Source organism: Salmo salar, chromosome 01, assembly GCF_965601325.2.
Source record: "Salmo salar chromosome 01, fSalSal1, whole genome shotgun sequence".
Classification (NCBI taxonomy): Eukaryota; Metazoa; Chordata; class Actinopteri; order Salmoniformes; family Salmonidae; genus Salmo; species Salmo salar.
The window spans coordinates 32,138,314-32,156,165 of record NC_138291.1 but is presented as its reverse complement, the minus strand read 5'-3'; the positions used below and the strand labels follow the sequence as shown (position 1 = coordinate 32,156,165).

The window sequence follows — 17,852 nt, the reverse complement described above, 5'->3', positions numbered from 1 at the left end:
TGCCAGGCTAACTACTCAAGTTTCTCCAATATGACAACATACAGACTTTGCTTTCCAACAATAGACATCAACATTTTGAACCTGTCCGAATGAGGAAAGATGGTGATTTTTGACAAGTACGAAGAGGCTCGATCGTTCAATCTTGTGCTAGAGAATCAAACACAATGTTTCTCAGGCCTCGAAGTCTTAAGATTATTAAAGTTGCATAACAATGTCCTAGCTTTTCAAAGAAACAAGAACAACACCTTATTTCGGGAAATTTTTAACATTTCCAAATGACCTGAGGTATTCAATTTAAACGACCACGAAGGGACTCGAACCCTCAATCTTGTGATTCGAAGTCAGACGCCTTATCCATTAGGCCACCCAGTCTACATCATATACACCTATATGACATCATACAGATTTTGCTTTGCAACAATAGACATCAAAATTGTGAACCTGTCCGAATGAGGAAAGCTAGTGATATTTAACAAGTACGAAGACACTCTATCACTCCATCTTGCGATGCAGAATCAGACAGAATATTTCTCAGGCCTTGCAGTCTTTAATTATTAAAGTTGAATAACAATGTCCGAGCTTTTCAATGCAACAAGAACAAAGCCTTATTTCGGGAAACTAAGAACATTTCCAAATTAGCTGAGCTAATGAAATTAAACGATCACAAAGAGACTCGACCCGTCAATATTGTGATTAGAAGGTAGGCACATTGTCCACTATGCCAGGCCAACTACTCAAGTTTCTCCAATATGACAACATACAGACTTTGCTTTCCAACAATAGACATCAACATTTTGAACCTGTCCGAATGAGGAAAGATGGTGATTTTTGACAAGTACGAAGAGGCTCGATCGTTCAATCTTGTGCTACAGAATCAAACACAATGTTTCTCAGGCCTCGAAGTCTTAAGATTATTAAAGTTGCATAACAATGTCCTAGCTTTTCAAAGAAACAAGAACAACACCTTATTTCAGGAAATTTTTAACATTTCCAAATGATCTGAGCTGTTCAATTTAAACGACCACAAAGGGACTCAAACCCTTAATCTTCTGATTCAAAGTCAGACGCCTTATCCATTAGGCCACGCAGTCTACATCATATAGACCTATATGACATCATACAGATTTTGCTTTGCAACAATAGACATCAAAATTGTGAACCTGTCCGAATGAGGAAAGCTAGTGATATTTAACAAGTACGAAGACACTCTATCACTCCATCTTGCGATGCAGAATCAGACAGAATATTTCTCAGGCCTTGCAGTCTTTGATTATTAAAGTTGAATAACAATGTCCGAGCTTTTCAATGCAACAAGAAAAAAGCCTTATTTCGAGAAACTAAGAACATTTCCAAATTAGCTGAGCTAATGAAATTAAACGATCACAAAGAGACTCGACCCGTCAATATTGTGATTAGAAGGTAGGCACATTGTCCACTATGCCAGGCTAACTACTCAAGTTTCTCCAATATGACAACATACAGACTTTGCTTTCCAACAATAGACATCAACATTTTGAACCTGTCCGAATGAGGAAAGATGGTGATTTTTGACAAGTACGAAGAGGCTCGATCGTTCAATCTTGTGCTACAGAATCAAACACAATGTTTCTCAGGCCTCGAAGTCTTAAGATTATTAAAGTTGCATAACAATGTCCTAGCTTTTCAAAGAAACAAGAACAACACCTTATTTCAGGAAATTTTTAACATTTCCAAATGACCTGAGCTATTCAATTTAAATTACCACGAAGGGACTCGAAGCCTCAATCTTCTGATTCGAAGTCAGAGGCCTTATCCATTAGGCCACGCAGTCTACATCATATACACCTATATGACATCATACAGATTTTGCTTTGCAACAATAGACATCAAAATTGTGAACCTGTCCGAATGAGAAAAGCTAGTGATATTTAACAAGTACGAAGACACTCTATCACTCCATCTTGCGATGCAGAATCAGACACAATATTTCTCAGGCCTTGCAGTCTTTGATTATTAAAGTTGAATAACAATGTCCGAGCTTTTCAATGCAACAAGAAAAAAGCCTTATTTCGAGAAACTAAGAACATTTCCAAATTAGCAGAGCTAATGAAATTAAACGATCACAAAGAGACTCGACCCGTCAATATTGTGATTAGAAGGTAGGCACATTCTCCACTATGCCAGGCTAACTACTCAAGTTTCTCCAATATGACAACATACAGACTTTGCTTTCCAACAATAGACATCAACATTTTGAACCTGTCCGAATGAGGAAAGATGGTGATTTTTGACAAGTACGAAGAGGCTCGAACGTTCAATCTTGTGCTACAGAATCAAACACAATGTTTCTCAGGCCACGAAGTCTTAAGATTATTAAAGTTGCATAACAATGTCCTAGCTTTTCAAAGAAACAAGAACAACACCTTATTTCGGGGAAATTTTTAACATTTCCAAATGACCTGAGCTATTCAATTTAAACGTCCACGAAGGGACTTGAACCCTCAATCTTCTGATTCGAAGTCAGAGGCCTTATCCATTAGGCCACGCAGTCTACATCATATACACCTATATGACATCATACAGATTTTGCTTTGCAACAATAGACATCAAAATTGTGAACCTGTCCGAATGAGGAAAGCTAGTGATATTTAACAAGTACGAAGACACTCTATCACTCCATCTTGCGATGCAGAATCAGACACAATATTTCTCAGGCCTTGCAGTCTTTGATTATTAAAGTTGAATAACAATGTCCGAGCTTTTCAATGCAACAAGAAAAAAGCCTTATTTCGAGAAACTAAGAACATTTCCAAATTAGCTGAGCTAATGAAATTAAACGATCACAAAGAGACTCGACCCGTCAATATTGTGATTAGAAGGTAGGCACATTCTCCACTATGCCAGGCTAACTACTCAAGTTTCTCCAAAATGACAACATACAGACTTTGCTTTCCAACAATAGACATCAACATTTTGAACCTGTCCGAATGAGGAAAGATGGTGATTTTTGACATGTACGAAGAGGCTCGAACGTTCAATCTTGTGCTACAGAATCAAACACAATGTTTCTCAGGCCACGAAGTCTTAAGATTATTAAAGTTGCATAACAATGTCCTAGCTTTTCAAAGAAACAAGAACAACACCTTATTTCGGTGAAATTTTTAACATTTCCAAATGACCTGAGCTATTCAATTTAAACGACCACGAATGGACTCGAACCCTCAATCTTCTGATTCGAAGTCAGACGCCTTATCCATTAGGCCACGCAGTCTACATCATATAAACCTATAAGACATCATACAGATTTTGCTTTGCAACAATAGACATCAAAATTGTGAACCTGTCCGAATGAGGAAAGCTAGTGATATTTAACAAGTACGAAGACACTCTATCCCTCCATCTTGCGATGCAGAATCAGACAGAATATTTCTCAGGCCTTGCAGTCTTTAATTATTAAAGTTGAATAACAATGTCCGAGCTTTTCAATGCAACAAGAACAAAGCCTTATTTCGGGAAACTAAGAACATTTCCAAATTAGCTGAGCTAATGAAATTAAACGATCACAAAGAGACTCGACCCGTCAATATTGTGATTAGAAGGTAGGCACATTGTCCACTATGCCAGGCCAACTACTCAAGTTTCTCCAATATGACAACATACAGACTTTGCTTTCCAACAATAGACATCAACATTTTGAACCTGTCCGAATGAGGAGAGATGGTGATTTTTGACAAGTACGAAGAGGCTCGATCGTTCAATCTTGTGCTACAGAATCAAACACAATGTTTCTCAGGCCTCGAAGTCTTAAGATTATTAAAGTTGCATAACAATGTCCTAGCTTTTCAAAGAAACAAGAACAACACCTTATTTCAGGAAATTTTTAACATTTCCAAATGATCTGAGCTGTTCAATTTAAACGACCACAAAGGGACTCAAACCCTTAATCTTCTGATTCAAAGTCAGACGCCTTATCCATTAGGCCACGCAGTCTACATCATATAGACCTATATGACATCATACAGATTTTGCTTTGCAACAATAGACATCAAAATTGTGAACCTGTCCGAATGAGGAAAGCTAGTGATATTTAACAAGTACGAAGACACTCTATCACTCCATCTTGCGATGCAGAATCAGACAGAATATTTCTCAGGCCTTGCAGTCTTTGATTATTAAAGTTGAATAACAATGTCCGAGCTTTTCAATGCAACAAGAAAAAAGCCTTATTTCGAGAAACTAAGAACATTTCCAAATTAGCTGAGCTAATGAAATTAAACGATCACAAAGAGACTCGACCCGTCAATATTGTGATTAGAAGGTAGGCACATTCTCCACTATGCCAGGCTAACTACTCAAGTTTCTCCAAAATGACAACATACAGACTTTGCTTTCCAACAATAGACATCAACATTTTGAACCTGTCCGAATGAGGAAAGATGGTGATTTTTGACATGTACGAAGAGGCTCGAACGTTCAATCTTGTGCTACAGAATCAAACACAATGTTTCTCAGGCCACGAAGTCTTAAGATTATTAAAGTTGCATAACAATGTCCTAGCTTTTCAAAGAAACAAGAACAACACCTTATTTCGGGGAAATTTTTAACATTTCCAAATGACCTGAGCTATTCAATTTAAACGACCACGAAGGGACTCGAACCCTCAATCTTCTGATTCGAAGTCAGACGCCTTATCCATTAGGCCACGCAGTCTACATCATATAAAACTATATGACATCATACAGATTTTGCTTTGCAACAATAGACATCAAAATTGTGAACCTGTCCGAATGAGGAAAGCTAGTGATATTTAACAAGTACGAAGACACTCTATCACTCCATCTTGCGATGCAGAATCAGACAGAATATTTCTCAGGCCTTGCAGTCTTTAATTATTAAAGTTGAATAACAATGTCCGAGCTTTTCAATGCAACAAGAACAAAGCCTTATTTCGGGAAACTAAGAACATTTCCAAATTAGCTGAGCTAATGAAATTAAACGATCACAAAGAGACTCGACCCGTCAATATTGTGATTAGAAGGTAGGCACATTGTCCACTATGCCAGGCCAACTACTCAAGTTTCTCCAATATGACAACATACAGACTTTGCTTTCCAACAATAGACATCAACATTTTGAACCTGTCCGAATGAGGAAAGATGGTGATTTTTGACAAGTACGAAGAGGCTCGATCGTTCAATCTTGTGCTACAGAATCAAACACAATGTTTCTCAGGCCTCGAAGTCTTAAGATTATTAAAGTTGCATAACAATGTCCTAGCTTTTCAAAGAAACAAGAACAACACCTTATTTCAGGAAATTTTTAACATTTCCAAATGACCTTAGCTATTCAATTTAAACGACCACGAAGGGACTCGAACCCTCAATCTTCTTATTCAAAGTCAGACGCCTTATCCATTAGGCCACGCAGTCTACATCATATAGACCTATATGACATCATACAGATTTTGCTTTGCAACAATAGACATCAAAATTGTGAACCTGTCCGAATGAGGAAAGCTAGTGATATTTAACAAGTACGAAGACACTCTATCACTCCATCTTGCGATGCAGAATCAGACAGAATATTTCTCAGGCCTTGCCGTCTTTGATTATTAAAGTTGAATAACAATGTCCGAGCTTTTCAATGCAATAAGAACAAAGCCTTATTTCTGTAAACTAAGAACATTTCCAAATTAGCTGAGCAAATGAAATTAAACGATCACAAAGAGACTCGACCCGTCAATATTGTGATTAGAAGGTAGGCACATTCTCCACTATGCCAGGCTAACTACTCAAGATGCTCCAATATGACAACATACAGACTTTGCTTTCCAACAATAGACATCAACATTTTGAAACTGTCCGAATGAGGAAAGATGGTGATTTTTGACAAGTACGAAGAGGCTCGATCGTTCAATCTTGTGCTACAGAATCAAACACAATGTTTCTCAGGCCTCGAAGTCTTAAGACTATTAAAGTTGCATAACAATGTCTTAGCTTTTCAAAGAAAGAACAACACCTTATTTCGGGAAATTTTAAACATTTCCAAATGATCTGAGCTGTTCAATTTAAACGACCACGAAGGGACTTGAACCCTCAATCTTCTGATTCGAAGTCAGACGCCTTATCCATTAGGCCACGCAGTCTACGTCATATAGACCTATATGACATCATACAGATTTTGCTTTGCAACAATAGACATCAAAATTGTGAACCTGTCCGAATGAGGAAAGCTAGTGATATTTAACAAGTACGAAGACACTCTATCACTCCATCTTGCGATGCAGAATCAGACAGAATATTTCTCAGGCCTTGCAGTCTTTGATTATTAAAGTTGAATAACAATGTCCGAGCTTTTCAATGCAACAAGAAAAAAGCCTTATTTCGAGAAACTGAGAACATTTCCAAATTAGCTGAGCTAATGAAATTAAACGATCACAAAGAGACTCGACCCGTCAATATTGTGATTCGAAGGTAGGCACATTCTCCACTATGCCAGGCTAACTACTCAAGCTTCTCCAATATGACAACATACAGACTTTGCTTTCCAACAATAGACATCAACATTTTGAACCTGTCCGAATGAGGAAAGATGGTGATTTTTGACAAGTACGAAGAGGCTCGATCGTTCAATCTTGTGCTACAGAATCAAACACAATGTTTCTCAGGCCTCGAAGTCTTAAGACTATTAAAGTTGCATAACAATGTCTTAGCTTTTCAAAGAAAGAACAACACCTTATTTCGGGAAATTTTAAACATTTCCAAATGATCTGAGCTGTTCAATTTAAACGACCACGAAGGGACTTGAACCCTCAATCTTCTGATTCGAAGTCAGACGCCTTATCCATTAGGCCACGCAGTCTACATCATATAGACCTATATGACATCATACAGATTTTGCTTTGCAACAATAGACATCAAAATTGTGAACCTGTCCGAATGAGGAAAGCTAGTGATATTTAACAAGTACGAAGACACTCTATCACTCCATCTTGCGATGCAGAATCAGACAGAATATTTCTCAGGCCTTGCAGTCTTTGATTATTAAAGTTGAATAACAATGTCCGAGCTTTTCAATGCAACAAGAAAAAAGCCTTATTTCGAGAAACTGAGAACATTTCCAAATTAGCTGAGCTAATGAAATTAAACGATCACAAAGAGACTCGACCCGTCAATATTGTGATTCGAAGGTAGGCACATTCTCCACTATGCCAGGCTAACTACTCAAGCTTCTCCAATATGACAACATACAGACTTTGCTTTCCAACAATAGACATCAACATTTTGAACCTGTCCGAATGAGGAAAGATGGTGATTTTTGACAAGTACGAAGAGGCTCGATCGTTCAATCTTGTGCTACAGAATCAAACACAATGTTTCTCAGGCCACGAAGTCTTAAGATTATTAAAGTTGCATAACAATGTCCTAGCTTTTCAAAGAAACAAGAACAACACCTTATTTCGGGAAATTTTAAACATTTCCAAATGACCTGAGCTATTCAATTTAAACGACCACGTAGGGACTCAAACCCTCAATCTTCTGATTCGAAGTCAGACGCCTTATCCATTAGGCCACGCAGTCTACATCATATAGACCTATATGACATCATACAGATTTTGCTTTGCAACAATAGACATCAAAATTGTGAACCTGTCCGAATGAGGAAAGCTAGTGATATTTAACAAGTACGAAGACACTCTATCACTCCATCTTGCGATGCAGAATCAGACAGAATATTTCTCAGGCCTTGCAGTCTTTGATTATTAAAGTTGAATAACAATGTCCGAGCTTTTCAATGCAATAAGAACAAAGCCTTATTTCGGGAAACTAAGAACATTTCCAAATTAGCTGAGCTAATGAAATTAAACGATCACAAAGAGACTCGACCCGTCAATATTGTGATTAGAAGGTAGGCACATTCTCCACTATGCCAGGCTAACTACTCAAGATGCTCCAATATGACAACATACAGACTTTGCTTTCCAACAATAGACATCAACATTTTGAACCTGTCCGAATGAGGAAAGATGGTGATTTTTGACAAGTACGAAGAGGCTCGTTCGTTCAATCTTGTGCTACAGAATCAAACACAATGTTTCTCAGGCCTCGAAGTCTTAAGATTATTAAAGTTGCATAACAATGTCCTAGCTTTTCAAAGAAACAAGAACAACACCTTATTTCAGGAAATTTTTAAGATTTCCAAATGACCTGAGCTATTCAATTTAAACGACCACGAAGGGACTCGAACCCTCAATCTTCTTATTCAAAGTCAGACGCCTTATCCATTAGGTCACGCAGTCTACATCATATAGACCTATATGACATCATACAGATTTTGCTTTGCAACAATAGACATCAAAATTGTGAACCTGTCCGAATGAGGAAAGCTAGTGATATTTAACAAGTACGAAGACACTCTATCACTCCATCTTGCGATGCAGAATCAGACAGAATATTTCTCAGGCCTTGCAGTCTTTGATTATTCAAGTTGAATAACAATGTCCGAGCTTTTCAATGCAATAAGAACAAAGCCTTATTTCTGGAAACTAAGAACATTTCCAAATTAGCTGAGCAAATGAAATTAAACGATCACAAAGAGACTCGACCCGTCAATATTGTGATTAGAAGGTAGGCACATTCTCCACTATGCCAGGCTAACTACTCAAGATGCTCCAATATGACAACATACAGACTTTGCTTTCCAACAATAGACATCAACATTTTGAAACTGTCCGAATGAGGAAAGATGGTGATTTTTGACAAGTACGAAGAGGCTCGATCGTTCAATCTTATGCTACAGAATCAAACACAATGTTTCTCAGGCCTCGAAGTCTTAAGATTATTAAAGTTGCATAACAATGTCCTAGCTTTTCAAAGAAAGAACAACACCTTATTTCGGGAAATTTTAAACATTTCCAAATGATCTGAGCTGTTCAATTTAAACGACCACGAAGGGACTTGAACCCTCAATCTTCTGATTCGAAATCAGACACCTTATCCATTAGGCCACGCAGTCTACGTCATATAGACCTATATGACATCATACAGATTTTGCTTTGCAACAATAGACATCAAAATTGTGAACCTGTCCGAATGAGGAAAGCTAGTGATATTTAACAAGTACGAAGACACTCTATCACTCCATCTTGCGATGCAGAATCAGACAGAATATTTCTCAGGCCTTGCAGTCTTTGATTATTAAAGTTGAATAACAATGTCCGAGCTTTTCAATGCAACAAGAACAAAGCCTTATTTCGAGAAACTAAGAACATTTCCAAATTAGCTGAGCTAATGAAATTAAACGATCACAAAGAGACTCGACCCGTCAATATTGTGATTAGAAGGTAGGCACATTCTCCACTATGCCAGGCTAACTACTCAAGCTTCTCCAATATGACAACATACAGACTTTGCTTTCCAACAATAGACATCAACATTTTGAACCTGTCCGAATGAGGAAAGATGGTGATTTTTGACAAGTACGAAGAGGCTCGATCGTTCAATCTTGTGCTACAGAATCAAACACAATGTTTCTCAGGCCACGAAGTCTTAAGATTATTAAAGTTGCATAACAATGTCCTAGCTTTTCAAAGAAACAAGAACAACACCTTATTTCGGGAAATTTTAAACATTTCCAAATGACCTGAGCTATTCAATTTAAACGACCACGTAGGGACTCAAAACTTCAATGATCTGATTCGAAGTCAGACGCCTTATCCATTAGGCCACGCAGTCTACATCATATAGACCTATATGACATCATACAGATTTTGCTTTGCAACAATAGACATCAAAATTGTGAACCTGTCCGAATGAGGAAAGCCAGTGATATTTAACAAGTACGAAGACACTCTATCACTCCATCTTGCGATGCAGAATCAGACAGAATATTTCTCAGGCCTTGCAGTCTTTGATTATTAAAGTTGAATAACAATGTCCGAGCTTTTCAATGCAACAAGAAAAAAGCCTTATTTCGAGAAACTGAGAACATTTCCAAATTAGCTGAGCTAATGAAATTAAACGATCACAAAGAGACTCGACCCGTCAATATTGTGATTCGAAGGTAGGCACATTCTCCACTATGCCAGGCTAACTACTCAAGCTTCTCCAATATGACAACATACAGACTTTGCTTTCCAACAATAGACATCAACATTTTGAACCTGTCCGAATGAGGAAAGATGGTGATTTTTGACAAGTACGAAGAGGCTCGATCGTTCAATCTTGTGCTACAGAATCAAACACAATGTTTCTCAGGCCACGAAGTCTTAAGATTATTAAAGTTGCATAACAATGTCCTAGCTTTTCAAAGAAACAAGAACAACACCTTATTTCGGGAAATTTTAAACATTTCCAAATGACCTGAGCTATTCAATTTAAACGACCACGTAGGGACTCAAAACTTCAATGATCTGATTCGAAGTCAGACGCCTTATCCATTAGGCCACGCAGTCTACATCATATAGACCTATATGACATCATACAGATTTTGCTTTGCAACAATAGACATCAAAATTGTGAACCTGTCCGAATGAGGAAAGCTAGTGATATTTAACAAGTACGAAGACACTCTATCACTCCATCTTGCGATGCAGAATCAGACAGAATATTTCTCAGGCCTTGCAGTCTTTGATTATTAAAGTTGAATAACAATGTCCGAGCTTTTCAATGCAATAAGAACAAAGCCTTATTTCGGGAAACTAAGAACATTTCCAAATTAGCTGAGCTAATGAAATTAAACGATCACAAAGAGACTCGACCCGTCAATATTGTGATTAGAAGGTAGGCACATTCTCCACTATGCCAGGCTAACTACTCAAGATGCTCCAATATGACAACATACAGACTTTGCTTTCCAACAATAGACATCAACATTTTGAAACTGTCCGAATGAGGAAAGATGGTGATTTTTGACAAGTACGAAGAGGCTCGTTCGTTCAATCTTGTGCTACAGAATCAAACACAATGTTTCTCAGGCCTCGAAGTCTTAAGATTATTAAAGTTGCATAACAATGTCCTAGCTTTTCAAAGAAACAAGAACAACACCTTATTTCAGGAAATTTTTAAGATTTCCAAATGACCTGAGCTATTCAATTTAAACGACCACGAAGGGACTCGAACCCTCAATCTTCTTATTCAAAGTCAGACGCCTTATCCATTAGGTCACGCAGTCTACATCATATAGACCTATATGACATCATACAGATTTTGCTTTGCAACAATAGACATCAAAATTGTGAACCTGTCCGAATGAGGAAAGCTAGTGATATTTAACAAGTACGAAGACACTCTATCACTCCATCTTGCGATGCAGAATCAGACAGAATATTTCTCAGGCCTTGCAGTCTTTGATTATTCAAGTTGAATAACAATGTCCGAGCTTTTCAATGCAATAAGAACAAAGCCTTATTTCTGGAAACTAAGAACATTTCCAAATTAGCTGAGCAAATGAAATTAAACGATCACAAAGAGACTCGACCCGTCAATATTGTGATTAGAAGGTAGGCACATTCTCCACTATGCCAGGCTAACTACTCAAGATGCTCCAATATGACAACATACAGACTTTGCTTTCCAACAATAGACATCAACATTTTGAAACTGTCCGAATGAGGAAAGATGGTGATTTTTGACAAGTACGAAGAGGCTCGATCGTTCAATCTTGTGCTACAGAATCAAACACAATGTTTCTCAGGCCTCGAAGTCTTAAGATTATTAAAGTTGCATAACAATGTCCTAGCTTTTCAAAGAAAGAACAACACCTTATTTCGGGAAATTTTAAACATTTCCAAATGATCTGAGCTGTTCAATTTAAACGACCACGAAGGGACTTGAACCCTCAATCTTCTGATTCGAAATCAGACACCTTATCCATTAGGCCACGCAGTCTACGTCATATAGACCTATATGACATCATACAGATTTTGCTTTGCAACAATAGACATCAAAATTGTGAACCTGTCCGAATGAGGAAAGCTAGTGATATTTAACAAGTACGAAGACACTCTATCACTCCATCTTGCGATGCAGAATCAGACAGAATATTTCTCAGGCCTTGCAGTCTTTGATTATTAAAGTTGAATAACAATGTCCGAGCTTTTCAATGCAACAAGAAAAAAGCCTTATTTCGAGAAACTGAGAACATTTCCAAATTAGCTGAGCTAATGAAATTAAACCATCACAAAGAGACTCGACCCGTCAATATTGTGATTCGAAGGTAGGCACATTCTCCACTATGCCAGGCTAACTACTCAAGCTTCTCCAATATGACAACATACAGACTTTGCTTTCCAACAATAGACATCAACATTTTGAACCTGTCCGAATGAGGAAAGATGGTGATTTTTGACAAGTACGAAGAGGATCGATCGTTCAATCTTGTGCTACAGAATCAAACACAATGTTTCTCAGGCCACGAAGTCTTAAGATTATTAAAGTTGCATAACAATGTCCTAGCTTTTCAAAGAAACAAGAACAACACCTTATTTCGGGAAATTTTAAACATTTCCAAATGACCTGAGCTATTCAATTTAAACAACCACGAAGGGACTCAAACCCTCAATGATCTGATTCGAAGTCAGACGCCTTATCCATTAGGCCAGGCAGTCTACATCATATAGACCTATATGACATCATACAGATTTTGCTTTGCAACAATAGACATCAAAATTGTGAACCTGTCCGAATGAGGAAAGCTAGTGATATTTAACAAGTACGAAGACACTCTATCACTCCATCTTGCGATGCAGAATCAGACAGAATATTTCTCAGGCCTTGCAGTCTTTGATTATTAAAGTTGAATAACAATGTCCGAGCTTTTCAATGCAATAAGAACAAAGCCTTATTTCGGGAAACTAAGAACATTTCCAAATTAGCTGAGCTAATGAAATTAAACGATCACAAAGAGACTCGACCCGTCAATATTGTGATTAGAAGGTAGGCACATTCTCCACTATGCCAGGCTAACTACTCAAGTTTCTCCAATATGACAACATACAGACTTTGCTTTCCAACAATAGACATCAACATTTTGAAACTGTCCGAATGAGGAAAGATGGTGATTTTTGACAAGTACGAAGAGGCTCGATCGTTCAATCTTGTGCTACAGAATCAAACACAATGTTTCTCAGGCCTCGAAGTCTTAAGATTATTAAAGTTGCATAACAATGTCCTAGCTTTTCAAAGAAAGAAGAACAACACCTTATTTCGGGAAATTTTAAACATTTCCAAATGATCTGAGCTGTTCAATTTAAACCCCGAGGCTCGAACCCTCAATCTTCTGATTCAAAGTCAGACGCCTTATCCATTAGGCCACGCAGTCTAGATCATATAGACCTATATGACATCATACAGATTTTGCTTTGCAACAATAGACATCAAAATTGTGAACCTGTCCGAATGAGGAAAGCTAGTGATATTTAACAAGTACGAAGACACTCTATCACTCCATCTTGCGATGCAGAATCAGACAGAATATTTCTCAGGCCTTGCAGTCTTTGATTATTAAAGTTGAATAACAATGTCCGAGCTTTTCAATGCAACAAGAACAAAGCCTTATTTCGAGAAACTAAGAACATTTCCAAATTAGCTGAGCTAATGAAATTAAACGATCACAAAGAGACTCGACCCGTCAATATTGTGATTCGAAGGTAGGCACATTCTCCACTATGCCAGGCTAACTACTCAAGTTTCTCCAATATGACAACATACAGACTTTGCTTTCCAACAATAGACATCAACATTTTGAACCTGTCCGAATGAGGAAAGATGGTGATTTTTGACAAGTACGAAGAGGCTCGATCGTTCAATCTTGTGCTACAGAATCAAACACAATGTTTCTCAGGCCACGAAGTCTTAAGATTATTAAAGTTGCATAACAATGTCCTAGCTTTTCAAAGAAACAAGAACAACACCTTATTTCGGGAAATTTTAAACATTCCCAAATGACCTGAGCTATTCAATTTAAACGACCACGAAGGGACTCGAACCCTCAATCTTCTGATTCGAAGTCAGACGCCTTATCCATTAGGCCACGCAGTCTACATCATATACACCTATATGACATCATACAGATTTTGCTTTGCAACAGTAGACATCAAAATTGTGAACCTGTCCGAATGAGGAAAGCTAGTGATATTTAACAAGTACGAAGACACTCTATCACTCCATCTTGCGATGCAGAATCAGACAGAATATTTCTCAGGCCTTGCAGTCTTTGATTATTAAAGTTGAATAACAATGTCCGAGCTTTTCAATGCAATAAGAACAAAGCCTTATTTCGGGAAACTAAGAACATTTCCAAATTAGCTGAGCTAATGAAATTAAACCATCACAAAGAGACTCGAACCGTCAATATTGTGATTAGAAGGTAGGCACATTCTCCACTATGCCAGGCTAACTACTCGAATTTCTCCAATATGACAACATACAGACTTTGCTTTCCAACAATAGACATCAACATTTTGAACCTGTCCGAATGAGGAAAGATGGTGATTTTTGACAAGTACGAAGAGACTCGATCCTTCAATCTTGTGCTACAGAATCAAACACAATGTTTCTCAGGCCTCGAAGTCTTAAGATTATTAAAGTTGCATAACAATGCCCTAGCTTTTCAAAGAAACAAGAACATGCCTTATTTCAGCAAATTTTAAACATTTCCAAACGATCTGAGCTGTTCAATTTAAACGACCACGAAGGGACTCGAACCCTCAATCTTCTGATTCGAAGTCAGACACCTTATCCATTAGGCCACGCAGTCTACATCATATACACCTATATGACATCATACAGATTTTGCTTTGCAACAATAGACATCAAAATTGTGAACCTGTCCGAATGAGGAAAGCTAGTGATATTTAACAAGTACGAAGACACTCTATCACTCCATCTTGCGATGCAGAATCAGACAGAATATTTCTCAGGCCTTGCAGTCTTTGATTATTAAAGTTGAATAACAATGTCCGAGCTTTTCAATGCAATAAGAACAAAGCCTTATTTCGGGAAACTAAGAACATTTCCAAATTAGCTGAGCTAATGAAATTAAACGATCACAAAGAGACTCGACCCGTCAATATTGTGATTAGAAGGTAGGCACATTCTCCACTATGCCAGGCTAACTACTCAAGTTTCTCCAATATGACAACATACAGACTTTGCTTTCCAACAATAGACATCAACATTTTGAAACTGTCCGAATGAGGAAAGATGGTGATTTTTGACAAGTACGAAGAGGCTCGATCGTTCAATCTTGTGCTACAGAATCAAACACAATGTTTCTCAGGCCTGGAAGTCTTAAGATTATTAAAGTTGCATAACAATGTCCTAGCTTTTCAAAGAAACAAGAACAACACCTTATTTCGGGAAATTTTTAACACTTCCAAATGACCTGAGCTATTCAGTTTAAACAACCACGAAGGGACCCGAACCCTCAATCTTCTGATTCGAAGTCAGACGCCTTATCCATTAGGCCACGCAGTCTACATCATATAGACCTATATGACATCATACAGAATTTGCTTTGCAACAGTAGACATCAAAATTGTGAACCTGTCCGAATGAGGAAAGCTAGTGATATTTTACAAGTACGAAGACACTCTATCACTCCATCTTGCGATGCAGAATCAGACAGAATATTTTTCAGGCCTTGCAGTCTTTGATTATTAAAGTTGAATAACAATGTCCGAGCTTTTCAATGCAACAAGAACATTTTATAACAATAAAACATATCTATGTGCGTCTTATCAATGCTATAATAATACTCCACAACCTTACCCTTTTCCCCTCAAAAAACGCATAATTCCTCCCACAAAAAAAATCATACCTAACAAAGCTCAAAACAACAATCAACAAATGCACATTTACCCCATCACATTTATCACACACACCAAATAAAACCAATTCATCCCACACATACTTTCCCCCAAAAAAACTCCCCCAATTTTTTCTGATTATTTCCTTTACTTTCCTAAAAAAAACTTTCAATTCCTCACATTCTACAAATAAATGTAATCAAGTTTCTAGTACCCTACCACATATATCGCATTCTATTTTTATTTCTTTATTAGTTTGATGCATCACTACTTTTGTGAATATACGATTATGTCTTATTTTAAAATCATTATTTTCACATTCCAATTTATTTCCAGGTAAGTATACATTTTTCCATAAGACATTAACATCCAACTTTGGAAACAGGTCTACCCACATCTTCTCAGCAGCAGGCCTGTCAGTAACTAGTAACATTTTATAAAAAACATTTGTTCTGACACTAGACAATGCCTTCCATTTATCCCCATTGCCAATATATAGATTTGGCAGTACATACAAATCTTCCCTAATTTCATCTCTATTTATGACTGAAACCCAGTCTGCTGGAATGATACTTTTCACCCTTTCAAAAACATGCAATATAGTACCTTTCCAAACGGTATCATCCACATCATTCACAGTGTCATAAATAACCTGGTCTCTTAGAAAGCCAGGAATAACTTCATATACAAAGTCTTTAATAAATCTCAGTCCAGCCCACATAAAAATGGGATTATACAACACATTATCATTAAACACAATTTTGGGATTTAAAAACACAGGTTGATTCAGTATTATATCCTTATGCTCACTCACATATTGAACGTGAGGAAGAAGTTCACCCCACGCACGAAACACTTCCTGATAAAACAAAGGAACATGTTCATACATAGGCTTCTTCCAAACCATCAATAGCCCACTCTCTTCACATCCTCCATAATCATACAAATAATTCCGAAAGAAACTCTTCCACCAATATTCTTCCTCACCATATAAGTACTTCTGCATAATTTTAATTCTTAATGCTTTTCGTTTAGCATCAATGTCCACTAATTTAAGACCCCCATCTTTATAATCTGCAGCAAGAGTAGACCTAGATATCCTTGGACCTTTGCCATCCCACAAGAAGGTGGATACAATAGAATTCAGTTATTTTAAAACCCACTCAGGCATCTGAAACACACCCATGACATATAAACATTTAGATAACAATAAAGAATTTGCTACCACAACTTTCCCTTTCAATTTTAAATTTCTCAATCTCCAAAATGACAGAATTTGTTTGATTTTATTTATTATTAAAGCTGTAAAACAATTTCCTAGTTTTTCAATGCAACAAGAGACAAATCTAATCTAGGGAAATTGTGAACATGTCCAAATTAGATGAGCTAATGCAATAACAAAAGGACTCGATCTCTCAATGTTCTGAGTTGAAGTCAGACGCCTTATCCAATAGGCCACGCAGTCTACGCCATATGTGTTTGACAAATTGTTTACCTGAGCATAACCCCAAAACTAAAGACTTATTAGCCAGGCCAACTGTTGTTTATGATTTTGTTGCCATGGAGGACTGATTGGGCTCATTGATTCGAGCTGAAAAATAAATGCTGCACTCATGGAATGGCATGCTTTGAGCGCTACTGAAAAGGGCTATTTACATGTGGAAAATGAATGCCATATGCTGCATTTGCTATAGGCCTATTGTTTACCTTTTTGTTGGTGACACTTTGATATCCCTCTGTTTTGGTAAAAAAACTTAGGGATGGACTAGAGAAATATAACCACTCTCAGATGAATAGACAGAGATATGGATGCAAGGACTGACCATTCATGATGTCAAAATTATTGCTTTAACCATGTTATGAGGCTATATACAGTGTTTGTTTACATTTACAATGTTTAAAAACATTGGAGAAAAACAAGCTTATATTTTGGGTTCTCATGGAGTGTGACAGTTGAACTAAGCTCATGAGGCATGTATAAGTTATATTCTTCAAGAATCAGTGGATATATATACATGCGGAGGGAAGTAAGCATCGTGTGTCTTTCATCTGCTGCAGTAAGTTT

The 17,852-nt window shown here is 37.4% G+C and overlaps 13 non-coding genes across 13 annotated transcripts; all 13 read right to left on the bottom strand.

Annotated features, from left to right (window-relative positions):
* Positions 1-1,018: 1,018 nt before the first annotated feature.
* Positions 1,019-1,091, bottom strand: trnaq-uug (transfer RNA glutamine (anticodon UUG)). The gene has a single exon. It is a non-coding gene; the product is annotated as a tRNA-Gln (tRNA).
* A 2,086-nt stretch (positions 1,092-3,177) lies between these two features.
* On the bottom strand, positions 3,178-3,250 carry trnar-ucg (transfer RNA arginine (anticodon UCG)). The gene has a single exon. It is a non-coding gene; the product is annotated as a tRNA-Arg (tRNA).
* Positions 3,251-3,896: 646 nt separating this feature from the next.
* Positions 3,897-3,969, bottom strand: trnaq-uug (transfer RNA glutamine (anticodon UUG)). Its single transcript has one exon. It is a non-coding gene; the product is annotated as a tRNA-Gln (tRNA).
* Positions 3,970-4,616: 647 nt separating this feature from the next.
* On the bottom strand, positions 4,617-4,689 carry trnar-ucg (transfer RNA arginine (anticodon UCG)). The gene has a single exon. It is a non-coding gene; the product is annotated as a tRNA-Arg (tRNA).
* A 646-nt stretch (positions 4,690-5,335) lies between these two features.
* trnaq-uug (transfer RNA glutamine (anticodon UUG)) lies at positions 5,336-5,408 on the bottom strand. Its single transcript has one exon. It is a non-coding gene; the product is annotated as a tRNA-Gln (tRNA).
* Positions 5,409-6,051: 643 nt separating this feature from the next.
* Positions 6,052-6,124, bottom strand: trnar-ucg (transfer RNA arginine (anticodon UCG)). Its single transcript has one exon. It is a non-coding gene; the product is annotated as a tRNA-Arg (tRNA).
* Positions 6,125-6,767: 643 nt separating this feature from the next.
* Positions 6,768-6,840, bottom strand: trnar-ucg (transfer RNA arginine (anticodon UCG)). Its single transcript has one exon. It is a non-coding gene; the product is annotated as a tRNA-Arg (tRNA).
* A 646-nt stretch (positions 6,841-7,486) lies between these two features.
* On the bottom strand, positions 7,487-7,559 carry trnar-ucg (transfer RNA arginine (anticodon UCG)). Its single transcript has one exon. It is a non-coding gene; the product is annotated as a tRNA-Arg (tRNA).
* A 1,362-nt stretch (positions 7,560-8,921) lies between these two features.
* Positions 8,922-8,994, bottom strand: trnar-ucg (transfer RNA arginine (anticodon UCG)). Its single transcript has one exon. It is a non-coding gene; the product is annotated as a tRNA-Arg (tRNA).
* A 2,800-nt stretch (positions 8,995-11,794) lies between these two features.
* On the bottom strand, positions 11,795-11,867 carry trnar-ucg (transfer RNA arginine (anticodon UCG)). The gene has a single exon. It is a non-coding gene; the product is annotated as a tRNA-Arg (tRNA).
* Positions 11,868-13,945: 2,078 nt separating this feature from the next.
* trnar-ucg (transfer RNA arginine (anticodon UCG)) lies at positions 13,946-14,018 on the bottom strand. Its single transcript has one exon. It is a non-coding gene; the product is annotated as a tRNA-Arg (tRNA).
* A 645-nt stretch (positions 14,019-14,663) lies between these two features.
* trnar-ucg (transfer RNA arginine (anticodon UCG)) lies at positions 14,664-14,736 on the bottom strand. The gene has a single exon. It is a non-coding gene; the product is annotated as a tRNA-Arg (tRNA).
* A 646-nt stretch (positions 14,737-15,382) lies between these two features.
* Positions 15,383-15,455, bottom strand: trnar-ucg (transfer RNA arginine (anticodon UCG)). The gene has a single exon. It is a non-coding gene; the product is annotated as a tRNA-Arg (tRNA).
* Between the last annotated feature and the right edge of the window lie 2,397 nt (positions 15,456-17,852).